A 13,525-nucleotide genomic window follows, 5' to 3' on the forward strand; every position below is an offset into this window, starting at 1 on the left:
AAATGACAATTGATGTACTTGATTTTCCCTAAACATTAATATAACCTTCTCTTTCTTTCTCATACAAGTGCAAACATGGATGGATCCAAGGCACAAATAGTATCACCAAGAAAACCCAAAAATTTATCGAGTATAAAGAAAGACCTACCAAAATCTCAAAGTTTATTCTTGATGAGAGCAATCCTTCCATGCCACAACAAAGCTTTACTAGAGACGGAGACATTATGCATCCACCCCTAGAAGCATCACAAGATGCTCCAAGGTTAGCAAAATACTGAAGATAACATACAAGGGGGTCTAGATAACATGAAGTCTCTCATAAGAGTAGAGGTTAAAGAAATGTGTGCATCAATATATGATAAACTACTGCTAGAGATGAAAACACACATAAAAACATGCATTTGTGAGTGGAAAAATGAAAAATATAGTGAAATAAAGGCTAAATTACAAGTTGAAATGATAGACAACATGGTGGAATTGGATAACAGCTTCGAAGAATGAAATGAAAACTTAGAAAAAGCACGCCAATAAATGTATAACAGACTGCTGAACTGAAATCTCAGCTAGATGCTTGCAAGAAGGACATTACAGCATACAAGAAAGGACTTGATATACAAAAGCCACCACCAGCTACATGGGAATTGGAAAAAGAAATGACATATGCATACAAGGGAAGATCTAGTTAAAGGTGCAAAAAAGAAGATGGTAAGGGTGGAACATGTCACCAAAGAAGATGCTCAATAGATTGCGGCTGCAAAACAAATAAAGGAGGCCATGCAAACAAAGAAAGAAATGATGAACACTACCATAGAACAAGAAGCAAAACAGAAAATTCGAACACTCCAAACTCAAGCACCCCATGAGAGAATGCCACAACCTTGAGTGAAAAAATGGAATGCCACAACTCTGGATGCATGCCAGGTGGAGGACCCAATGGATAAGAGAGGATGGATCCTCGTGCTAAAGTTTAAAAAGGTGGATAACAAACACTCTTCTTCACAAAAAAATGGCATTAAACATATTGGAGGTGTTGAGCTTAAAAATGCATTACATGCTGATTAGCCTCTTAAACAGCACCAAAGCATGCTTATTTAATGAAAAAAGCAGAAACAGTGTGCAGTTCAAGAGAGTTTCAATGAAACCCTAATTTGGGAGGGTCCATCCACATTTATCCATAGATAGGTCGACCCCATTCAGTTTTCATCCTTATGTGCAAGTTTCTCAATCTAACATGCAGATTTCAGCCATCAACCACCTACCATCTACTGTCCAACCATCACCAACTGCAGCCCATCACGTCCAGGCCTAGGCAGCCTATTTCCAACCATCGCCCTACTACTTGGAGGTCTCCATTTGCTGCATCATCATAGCACCCGATTAACCTGCGTTTTCAGCAACTGGTGCCAAAAGCTTCAGCCTGTTGCCATCTCTCCCACCATGCGACTATTGCAATGCCTACGTTTTTGCTGTCCAGCAGGCCACCTACATCAGCAAACATCTCTCCTATTGTCACCTACCACTTCTCTATCTCGGGTGATCAGTTTTCAGCCTTCTCTAGTGGTAGACTGCTAGGTTTACCAAATTTCAGCCTCCGACTACTGTTTTTTGTTGACCAGCCTGTTGCCCTTCATTACTTAGCACTCTCTAATCTCCGACTAGTGGTTATAGTACTTGGGATCCATCTCTAGTGGACATCACTCTCCAACATTACTGCTCTACCCTTGGGCACTCTATACACTCTTCATTCATTTACAGTTTTCATACACTTCAAAGTCATGTTCTTTATTTCTCCTTCTACTTGTGTTTGTTTCTATGTTTGAGTTTTGAGTTTTGCTTTTAGGGTTTGACTTTTGCATGTCTGTATCTGTATCATTGTATTTCTGTTGTGGTCATACAGTGTGTTTCCTCAATGCAAACCCTAGCAGCTACTCCATAGTTTTATTCACAAGAGGTACATAAGGAGGGGAAGCGTGTAGTATATAGATACAATAATGATATGCAACCTATGAAACACTTAGGATCTCAAGATGAAGTGCTATATTTGGATGCTAGATACTTTCAAAATAGTTTTTGGAATATGAACATAACCACATACACAAAAACACACCGAGGCAAAGGCAAGCTACCTACTACATGTACAGGGGTACAAGTGGAAAAGTGCATTTCGTCCACAAGCTAGAAAGCCTTGTAGCACTAGAAGCTCTTTTGTGGTAGTTCCTTTTTTTTTTTTGGTGGGGAAAAAAGGGGAAAAATGGGATAAATGATGGCATACTTTTTGAAGAGCATCTCAAGCATATTGTGTAGGTGATGCACAAATATGAAGACCCACGATACATGTGGATCAGGATACACACAATGGGATCACATGGCATCATCACAATATGCTACTTTCCCCTTGCAAACTAAGACTGGAGATATGTTAGCTCAAGGATGTATTATTGATAGGGCACTTCAATGCATGGACTCGAGACAGATAGAGTGACTTTTACATGCAAGAGTGTTACGTTCCTATACATCCAGAGGGGCACTAGTAGCATTGATCAAAGTGGTCATGAAGTGATTTAGTGCAAATGCACTAAGGACACTTTGGAGTTAGGACTCCAAGTCCTAACTATAGAACTCAAGGCCCTATTGAGCACATTTTTATGTGATCTTGGACTCTAGGCTTGTTGGGCCCACGCATCCATACACCGGGATGGTGTGGTTGGTGATATGGGACCAACCCTTGGCATGCGGTCATGACACGGAGTGCTACTAGCTCCTAGGCTCGAGGATGAGCCCATTTGGCTCTACGGTTGGGAGATGAGTCTAATGTCCAATCCCTTCACTGTAAGCATAGCTTGTGCAGGTTGGATCCTAGGGGGACATTTCATTGGTATCAGAGCATCAACCTACAATCGGACACGAGATCCGATGACGTGCACAAAACCACTTTTGCCCACAGATGCGTGATGGTTCACACCTAACATGTACACCTTTATCTCATTAAGGGTGGCATGGGACACTGATAGCAAGAGGGGCATGCATGAGGGGCACATGTTACAAGTGGTGGGTATGATGGCAAGGTATTCTTCTTCGGTACTCATACCCGACTTTTGTGTTGGGGCAATGCTTGTGAATAAGGATTTTCGGTGGTTTTGAAGATCGGAATCCGAGGAGCTACCACTCCAAGGCTATGGCAGATTGGCGCGACAAGCTAAAACCTTGCGACCTGAATAAGTATTAAAATTTCAATGGACAATAATTTTGTATTTAAGGATAATTATATCATAAATGTTGATGCTAGTGTGACATTAAATGTTAGTATCATTTAACATTTAATGTTTGCATTAAGGTTATCATTAATTTTAAAGCTAAGATTATGCTTTTTGTTAGAGCAAGCATTACTATTAATGCATGTGAAGTGTCGAGGGAAGAAAAATACTTAATTCGTGGAGAGAGAATGACTAACAAACACTCATGGACAGAGGAGAACTAGGACCAATCGTGGAGAGCAAGAAACATTGTTTTGGAGAGTTGATGAGAGAGTTGTTCTCTCTCTGCAATCGATTACACACACACACACACAAGCATTTCATTTAGTTGATGCTTGGTGGAGGTTGGACATCACTTGTGCATAGAGGAGGTGTGAGAGTGCGCAACGGAAGAAGAACACGAACACAGAGGAGAGGAGAGAGAAAGCAGAGAATGAAGGAAGAAAGTCTGCACTGACTGAGATGAATGCTGAATACACTGAAATGGACAGAGCAGTCCCTGCACGCAGCCCGGAGCGTCAGTGAGGGGACCAGGACAGACTGGAAGCAGTGGCAGCACCAATGCCGGAGACGGAGATGACGGAGGAAGTGCTGAACCTGCAGAGCACAATGCTGGAATGACTGGGGGGGCTGCTATATATAGCCCCCAGGCCAGAAAACTGGCCGACCAGCCAAATCTGGCCGACCTGGCCAGATTTGGCCGACCAGCCAGATCTGGCCGACTTTGGCCAGATCTGGCCGACTGCCCAGAAAATGGGCAGACTGCACAAAAAACAGCCCAGTTTGGGCTGTATGACACCCACAGGCTGCTGGCTAACCAGGACAGCCACAAAATGAACTGACAGAGCTCCTCTGTCTCCTGTCAGACTCTGAGAGGAGCTCACAACCAGGAGATGACAGACTGAGAATGATAAAGAGCAGGCTAACACCCCCTCTCAACTCCTGGGAGAGTCTGAAGACCCAAGAACCGCATGTGATGAAGCAAAGAAGCTTGAGGCAAAGGCTTCGTAAAGAGATCAGCTGCATTGTCCACCGTAGGACAATAGACCACCACCAGCTCCGAATCCACGATCCGCTCTCGAACATAGTGATACTGAACCTCAATGTGCTTCGTGCGAGCATGAAACACCGGGTTCTTGGCCAGAGCAAGAGCACTCTGGTTATCCACGCGCAACTCCGTAGGTCCGGTCTGGGAAAAGCCAATCTCCGCAAGTAAGCGACGGAGCCAAACTGCCTCCATAGCGGTCGAACATAGGGCCCGATACTCAGCCTCTGTAGAAGAAAGTGCCACAGTAGGCTGCTTCTTGCTGCTCCAAGAGACAACACCAGATCCAAGGGTGAAAGCATAACCTGTAGTGGATCGTCTCGAATCCACATCACCTGCCCAATCAGAATCACTCCATCCAGAAAGGGTAATCCCATCTCCATACATGATCCCGAAGGATCGAGTCCACTAGAAGCAGGAAAGTGAGTAACACCTGAATCCTGCATGAGCCGGCGATACCATAAAGGAATCCTGAGAGACTCTTGCTGCTGTGAGGGAGACCGGGGGGTCTCCGGAACCTGCAAAGCACCCAAATCGGAGAGGGACTCCCCCTCACCGAGTGAAGGTAGATCCTCCGCATCTGAAGAAGGCTGTGAATCCCGTAAAGATCCCGAAGTGGCGGTAGAAGAGCTCGTAGTAGACGGAGTCACGTCCACCAAAGGGGAAAGGGAAGCCGAAGGAGGAGGAATAGAGGGGGGTGCTAAGGGGCATCCTGGAAGGAAGTGAAGGGAGAGAAGGTGGGGGGGGGTCTGTAGATGACGAAGAAACATCTGTAATGGAACCATCAAGCGGATCCTCAGAGGCCGAAGCCTCATCAAAGATCACATCCCTGCTCACCTCAACCTTCCGCGTCGTCGGGTCGTAGAGCCGATATCCTTTCGTGGTCGTACTATAACCAACGAAGATAAGCTTTCTCGACTTAGAGTCGAACTTCGTCTTCCTCTTCTTCTTGTCCACATGGACAAAAGCATCGCACCCAAGGATGCGAAAATGGGACACGGAAGGCTTCTTCCCAAAGAAAGCCTCATACGGAGTCATGTCCTGTAACGCCGAAGTCGGAGAGCGGTTGCGAATATGCACCGCTGTAGCCACCGCCTCACCCCAAAGGAAATGAGGAAGACTCCTATGCTCCAGCATAGATCGGGCCATCTCAATCATGGTCCGATTCGCACGCTCCACCACACCATTCTCTGATGGTGTGTTCGGATGGGAATACTCCACCCGAATACCATGATCCCTGCAAAACTGAGAGAAAAGGTGAGAAGTGAACTCGCCACCGTGATCAGCTCGAACTCCACGAACCTTGGAAGTTGTTTGGGTCTCCACAAACACCTGCCACTCACAGACACGGGAGTACGCCTCGCTCTTGTACTCCAAGAAATATGGCCACACATAACGACTAAAGTCGTCCACAATCAGCATCAAATACTTGGCCTTCCCAAGGGAGGCCGTGCCCATACGTCCGCAAAGGTCGGTGTGAACCAACTCAAGCGGAGAAGTAGCCCGCCTAGAAGCAACCTGCGGGTGAGGCTGCCGGTGTTGCTTGCCCCTCAAGCAGCTAGGGCACAAAGTGTGAAGAGTAGGGAAATCAGGAAGTCCCTCCACCATCTTCCTCCTAGAAGCCCAACGAACAGAATCGAGGTTCAAATGACCATACCGAGCATGCCAAAGCAGCCCAAGCTCATGGGAAGTCCGCGCAGCCAAGGCTGTGAGCGTATAAAGCCCACCCTCCTGTGTACCTGTCCAAAGAGCATCACCTGTAGAAGCATCCTCCACTGTGACTGCATCCTGAGTAAAAAATGACTCGGGTACCTAACTGAGTAAGGCCATGCACAGATAATAGGTTAAAACCCAAATCAGGGACATAGAGAACTTTGGCGGAGGAAGACCACCTGTCAGAAAACATAGCTAAAGTCCCCACGCCTCGAACAGGAACTGTAGAATTGTCACCAATGGTGACTGTACCCCCTCTGGAACGAAGATCCTGAAGCCAATCCTGACGGAAGATCATATGTGAAGATGCTCCACTGTCGACGAGCCAAGGCTTCTCCTGTGTGGTAGAAGCTAGGGCAGTGTCCTCCTCAACAAAGACATGCACAAACGCAGATTCTGTTGTGGCTGGGGCCGCCTTCGAGTCCTTCTCCTTAGGCTTCAAATGGGGATACTTCAGCCAACACTTCTCCTCGGGATGAGTGCCCTTTCCACAATGGGGACACTTGGGCTTCTTCTCCTTCGCATCCTTCTTGTCCTCCTCCTTCTTGTCCTTGGCCTTCTCCTTCTTTTGTTTCTTCTTCTTGCCGCCACCTGTGCCGGCCATAAATGCCTTGGTGGAGCCACTGGCTCCCACCTCTTTGAGTCGCTCGTCATGCTCCAAGACAAGCGGGGAAAGCTCCTCCCATAGGAGTGTCTCACGGGTCCTCGAAGTGATGAGGCTGGTGTAGAAGACATCATAACGGGGTGATGGCAGCTGAGTCAACAGAATCATCGCCATATCCTCAGACGATATCAGACGACCAAGAGAGGCTAGCTCGCCTCGCATATCCTCCATCTTCGTGATGTGCTCCTTCATGGAAGGAGAACCATCAAGACTGAGCATCCGCAACTTCTTCTCCAGGAAAATCTTGTGGGCAAATGTCTTGTGCTGATACAAAGACGCAAGCTTCGTCCACACTTCCGCCGCGTTCTGTAACCTGTGAACATGTACAAGAACAGAATCATGGAGACTCATAAAAAGAAAGGAACGGGCTCGAGAGTTGAGCCTATCCCATAAGGCTGCACGGTCCATAGAGGTGCCATCGGACGAATCCACGGGGGGACGGTCGATGGGCGAAGAAACAAGCTCCCAAAGGTCAAAGGTATCGAGGATGCAGGCCACCTTGCATGACCATAGGGAGTAGTTGGAACCATCCAACTTATCTTCCTTCGGAAAGGAAGGGAGAATCAGCACCTGAATAGAGGGAATCAAGGAAGGCATCCGCACATCTGAAGCAGTCTTCATTGAAGAAACCTTCGCGGTAGATGGAACCCTCTGAGATGCATGGACTGAAGAAGGACGAGTGCGAGGAGGTTCTTCCCGATGTCGAACTTCACGATAATCCCGCCTCCGCTCAGAGGAATGATGAGAAAGAAGTTCATCCTCTGAGTCTTCAAAGCCTGAAAACTCGTAAGACATCTTCCAATCTGCAAAATACCAAAGAAAGTTGTGCCGCTGTCGAAATAGGACCAGCAATGTGGTCACCAACCACCAACACGCAGGCAGAGAGTGCCTACAAACACCTGGATCTGCAAAACGCAAAGATAACTGATGTCAATCACCAGGAAAGAGACCACCAGCACCAGGAAAGAAGTCGCCAGCAGGAATGTGCCGCCTGGAGTGAAAGCGACCAGCAGGACAGCAAAACGCAGCCTGTAGGGAGGTCGCCCAGCAGCAGGAGGGACAGCCTGGTGGTAAACGCAGAATTTCTGCGTTGCTAGATGACGTGGCAGCCTCTGCAGACAGCGTGGGCAGCAAAACGCAGGCTGAAAGGCCTCCTGTAGAAGTCGCTTGGCAGTTGTTGATGAGATGACAGCAGCAGAGAGGTATCTCTCTCCAGTGGGTATGTCCTCCGTGCTCTCAATCAGGCGATGATACCATGTGAGAGTGCGCAACGGAAGAACACGAACACAGAGGAGAGGAGAGAGAAAGCAGAGAATGAAGGAAGAAAGTCTGCACTGACTGAGATGAATGCTGAATACACTGAAATGGACAGAGCAGTCCCTGCACACAGCCCCGAGAGTCAGTGAGGGGACCAGGACAGACTGGAAGCAGTGGCAGCACCAATGCCGGAGACGGAGATGACGGAGGCAGTGCTGAACCTGCAGAGCACAATGCTGGAATGACTGGGGGGGCTGCTATATATAGCCCCCAGGCCAGAAAACTGGCCGACCAGCCAAATCTGGCCGACCAGCCAGATCTGGCCGACTGCCCAGAAAATGGGCAGACTGCACAAAAAACAGCCCAGTTTGGGCTGTATGACACCCACAGGCTGCTGGCTAACCAGGACAGCCACAAAATGAACTGACAGAGCTCCTCTCTCTCCTGTCAGACTCTGACAGGAGCTCACAACCAGGAGATGACAGACTGAGAATGATAAAGAGCAGGCTAACAGGAGGAAGAGTAAAAAAGAACAAGAATAATCATCAATGAGACGAAGTATGTTTGACTATGTGGAGTCAAACGGACTCTTTGTCTTCGGCAAACAGACTGCATATAACTCCATGGTAGGCTCATGCCTTCTCAACTATTAGACATCGTATTTCACGCATTGGTGTGGTGCTCAAGGGTTGGTCGAACTTTCGTGCTGACTAACTTGTGCTTCTGAAAGACCAGCATGACGTCTAAAGTGTTCCATTTCCTCTTCAATTTTTATTAGCTTTGCGCCAAACATTTTGTTTAACTCGTTTGGTCTAAGGTCCTTCAAGCAAGCCCTTAAAGCGCCCCAAAAAGAAAGTCAGCTCTGCATTAAATGCAGAGACTGTTCCCATTTTCTTTTGCTCTCCTCTCCCACTCCTTGATCTCCAAATCTCTCTCTCTCTCTCTCTCTCTCTCTCGTGAAGATCATTGAATTAAGTAGCAATATTTACATCAGACCATCCGGTCAATATCACCTTGCCCTTGCTTTGTTTGTCATTTTGTTTTGAGATAAGGGATGGGGTTTATTTGTGATGTGCTACATTTGATTTGATGCCAAGATGTGGGCTACGGATTGAGTGGTCTCTCTAAGAGGGATGCATCCTTTTCTTTCCCCTTTCTTGAGGATACTCATAAGTTGAACATGAGAGTCATTTTAGTTAGCCTAATGGTCAAAATATTCAATAAGGTAGCTATCCTAAGTCTAAGCCCCAAGCTAAGTTCCTATCATGATGAAGTCCATAGTGGCTAAGGGGCTAGTTTTGAGGAAATCACACATAAAAGAGAGCTGATGTGGAGCGAACAATATCCGCTTGGCTTGCTCCTCATGCATCATTTGCGTCGCTGTTTACAGCTTATTACATAGCGCATTCTGAGCCGGATACATGGCAGGAGGCTCTTTAGCACCCTCAATGGCGAGCGGCCATGGAGAAAGAGCTCGAGAGTATTGACCGAAATGCAACTTGGACATTGGAAGATCGTCCGAGCCACAAGAAAGTCATCGAGACAAAGTGGATTTTTAGGACTAAGCTAAAAGCTGATGGGACTTTAGACAAGTACAAGGCTCGCCTTGTAGTGCAAGGGTCACGGTTGACTTCCTTTTGGTTGCTACTCGCGCTAGCCGCTCACCATGGTTGGCCGATACATCAGATGGATGTCAAGAGTGCCTTCCTAAATGGTTTTCTCGAGGAGGAGGTCTATGTGGAGTAGCCACCAAGCTTTTCTTCTGGCAACCCAAGGAATAAGGTATTCCGCATGCATAAAGCTCTTTATAGGCTGAAGCAAGCGCCGCGGTCTTGGTTCCATAGGATGAATGAGTTCTTACAAACTCATGGATAACATTCTACCCCTTATGACCCGAACTTATATGTTCGATCTACTGCAGAGGGGGTTAGCTATATCCTGCTATATGTTGATGGCTTACTCATCACAGGTTCAGATTCTGCTGCCATAGTAGAAATTAAGGCTAAGCTTCAAGCTACATTTAAAATGACAGACCTTGGTTTGTTGTCCTATTTTTTGGGGATCAAGGTTGTTCGTTCTAGGGGCTGTACTTTTGTGTCACAGCAAAAGTATGCACTTCAGCTTGTGGACCAGTATATTACGGATCAGACACGGCCAGTGGCCACGCCTCTTGATCCTACTGTCCACTTGTCGAAGTATACCCTAGGACAGCCCTTCGATGACCATACCTATCGCTCTGTTGTAGAAAAACTTCTTTGGTTAATTCACACTAGGCCAAATTTAGCTTACTCAGTTAGTATACTCAATCAGTATTTTACAACACCTAGGATGTCACATTGCATTGCATGTCTTCGTGTGTTGTGTACTTTTTCTTATGGCTTGACATATGGTTCTGGTTTATGTTTGCAGGGGTACACTGATTCTGATTGGGCAGGAGATCCTGACACCCGGCATTCCCATGGCGGCTATCTCTTTACCTTGGGCACGACTCCCATTCCTTGGTCCACATGTAAGCAAGAGACGGTGGCTGCTTTCACGGCCAAGACTAAGTACCGGGCTCTCTTTGATAGCACTACCGAGGCCATCTATCTGAGGAGTTTCCTAAAAGGTTGTTTCCCTATCCTTGCTTGCTTGCTTGCTTCAGCCCAAGAAATGCCACATTTTGCATTGCAAGGTTTCAAGAGAGCTGGAGAGAGGGAGAGAGCTTCATTGCGTGGACCTGCTTCGATCTTGTCATCTAGGAGTTATTGCCCAGCACAGGTAATTCCACACCTTCCCCTACATGAGTAGCTTGGATTTGGAGGTGCTCAACACGTAGGAAGGCCTCAATCACTCGACGCGACAAATTCTTGGAAGTTTGGCGAAAAAACGCATCGAGCTCAGCCCGTCCAAGTGACAGTGATTCTGGGCCGAGTCCCAAGATCGGCCCTCGGACCACTCAATCCATTCAGCCCTCAACCAACTACACTCGGACACCTTTCACTCGGCCCGTCCGAGGGAAGCATCTGGACCACTTGATACTCGGCCCACCTGATTCCGCCACTCGGTCCTCGGACAACCGCACTCGGACTCGCCGAAGTTAGCATTCGGACCAGTTACAATCAGCCCTTTCACATTCAGCCCTCCACTATTCGGACGGGCCAAATCGGACATTCGGCCCCTGCAATTCGGACTTGTTGGGCCGAATTTGAATTTTTTCAAATTTTAACATGTAGACCCTGAAACTAATCGAGAGACCATATAGAGTCGAAACCACATCATAGATCTCACCGGGCTGAAATCTAGAGCAAGTAGTTTAAAACTTGGCTATAAACGGTCCTTCAAATCGCGCATGGCAATTACCGTAACGGCGGGGGACTGCCCCTCTTGGACCCCTACAGCTCTGCCCCCTCCGCACCTCCCCCAAGTAGGCTCTAGAGAAAACGCGCGCCGTGATAGATCCTCCAAATTAGATCCTAGCGTAGTAATGACTCTACACAAGCATAGATTCTCACTTGCAAAACAGCAACCAAAAGCCCATACCCGACAAACAGAGACCCTAGAACCTCAATGGGCCAATCTAGCCAATAAGGGCAAAAAGGCCACACCACAAAAACACGTCTAGGTTACATTCAAATTGCATCTAGTCAAAATGGAATGGAACAACATCAAGCTACAACTGCAAGGATGACTAGACATGACAATCCTGACAATAGATGCACCTTGAGTAGCATTGCATTGACGATCCAAGACATCAGTGGAGAATCCACATCTGGTCTTGCAGCTAGGGACTCAAGGGCATTTGTTAGAAGGCTTAAATTTATAAGCCAAGACCCGGAAGATGAAGACATAGTACCGTCTGCTTATCTTAGGGTCAAACTCACCGCAAAAAGAGAGCATAGTGTCGATGCTCTCACCAATGAAGGGACAGATTTTAATGTCCTGACCTATGAAGTATGGACTCTGCTAGGCCAACCAGAGCTCACACTGACTAATGCAACTATTAGTCCATACGAGGAACACCCACAAGCACTCATAGGGAAGTGCAAAATCCTTGTAACTATTGAAACTGAAAGCTTGCCTATCCTATTCCATGTCCCTCCAAGTAGTGCTAGTTGTGGAAAGGAAACCCTCCTTGGACGACCCTTCAAAAGGGCGACCAAGTGTGAGGCCGACTATGTAGCGCTGAGGATACACTTGACACTACCAGGAGTGAGGATAATCACAACCTTTAGTAAGGGTGACCTCATCAAACCTCGAGGAAAAGAGAAGGAGCATCATGACATGCCAAGCAAGCTTAGTAATGAGAGCAAGGACTTGTACAAGCGCATGTTGAGCAGAGAGAATCAGTGAGGCCATGCTTGAAACAAGAAGGTCAAGAGACAATGCCAAGGACGGGCTTTTGACTTATAATTATCATAGAAGACCCCAAAAAAAGCCCAAGCCTTATAGACGAAGGTATCAATGGAGAGCCAACACAACGCCGAGATGGATATCCAAAGCGTTGCTACGTGCTCAAGGGTATTACGCAGGAAACCGATGGATTTGGATACTAAAACCCCATGCTAAAACTCCTCTATCAGCTAAAGGCCAGACCGTATCAAGAGCAAAGAAACATAGGAGAAAATCTAAACAAAAAACCAAGTCTCGAGTCAAAAACATTGGAGTGACCGAGCCCCTCACGATCAAAATCAAGAAACCAAACCGGACTATTCAAAGGGTAGATCTTCAGCCTAGCGTACTTGACGAGCAGATATTGGATCTAATCGTTGAGGGTAAGAAAAAGCCACTAGTGCCTAAGGAGCCTTTGATTTCCCAAGAGGATAACGAGCATCATAAGCACAACATTGCTCATGGTAAGGGTGATTGCTCATCAAAGCAAATGGCAGAATCATCTAACAACCACAAGCAAATCATCCAATCAATGACAGAGCCACTTAGGAGTCCCAAGTCTCCTACATCCTCTTTCCCGAAACGGACACAGGAAGCACAACAACAGTCGTCAAGTGCAGCTGCTCAATCCCAATCTCTATCTCCATCTAAGCTTCCAAAGGTCCAAGAGATGAGACATGACACCACCCATAGCTCTCGACCCAAGGATATGCCTATGCAGTCTAATGTGACTAGATCAACTAAGGCTCGATTTGCACAAGTGAATGCTCAAAGGGCAACAAAAGGCACACCCACTTCCAATCTGCCTAAGGACCTGACACCGCAATCTACTAATAGTAGCCAGTCCACTGAACTAGCCGTTACCACTTCCAATCAGGGATCACAGCAATCATAGTCCTTGGCCGTGACAATGCCCCTTGCGGAACGTGTCCTTAGTCATTCACCTGTGGAGGTAATGTCGCAACCAATATCCTTGACAACTCCAGCACTTCCAAAGCACCTAAAGTCTAGGCTTGAGGAGCTAAACAGAGGGGAATTAGCTGAAGAGCTAGACTCTCCAAAAAGAGAGGCAGTTGTATCCTCACAACCTAGCAAGGCTATTCAACACGCCACAACCATGTCTGATAAGGACACACTAAAGAAAGAGAATGCTGAGGCCCAACCAAACACATCAATAATTGACCTAGTTCAGGATCCTGAGTCCTTAAAGGAGATACCGCA

At 47.0% G+C, this 13,525-nt stretch overlaps 1 protein-coding gene across 1 annotated transcript in view; it reads right to left on the reverse strand.

The window, feature by feature from the left end:
- The window catches only part of LOC148041276 (RIBOSOMAL RNA PROCESSING 5), an 84,134-nt gene that overhangs the window by 12,919 nt on the left and 57,690 nt on the right, over window positions 1–13,525 (reverse strand). The window lies entirely within an intron of this gene.

Source organism: Lygodium microphyllum, chromosome 1 (assembly GCF_053477565.2).
Source record: "Lygodium microphyllum isolate KBCC chromosome 1, Lygodium_microphyllum_v1.1.10, whole genome shotgun sequence".
NCBI lineage: Eukaryota > Viridiplantae > Streptophyta > Polypodiopsida > Schizaeales > Lygodiaceae > Lygodium > Lygodium microphyllum.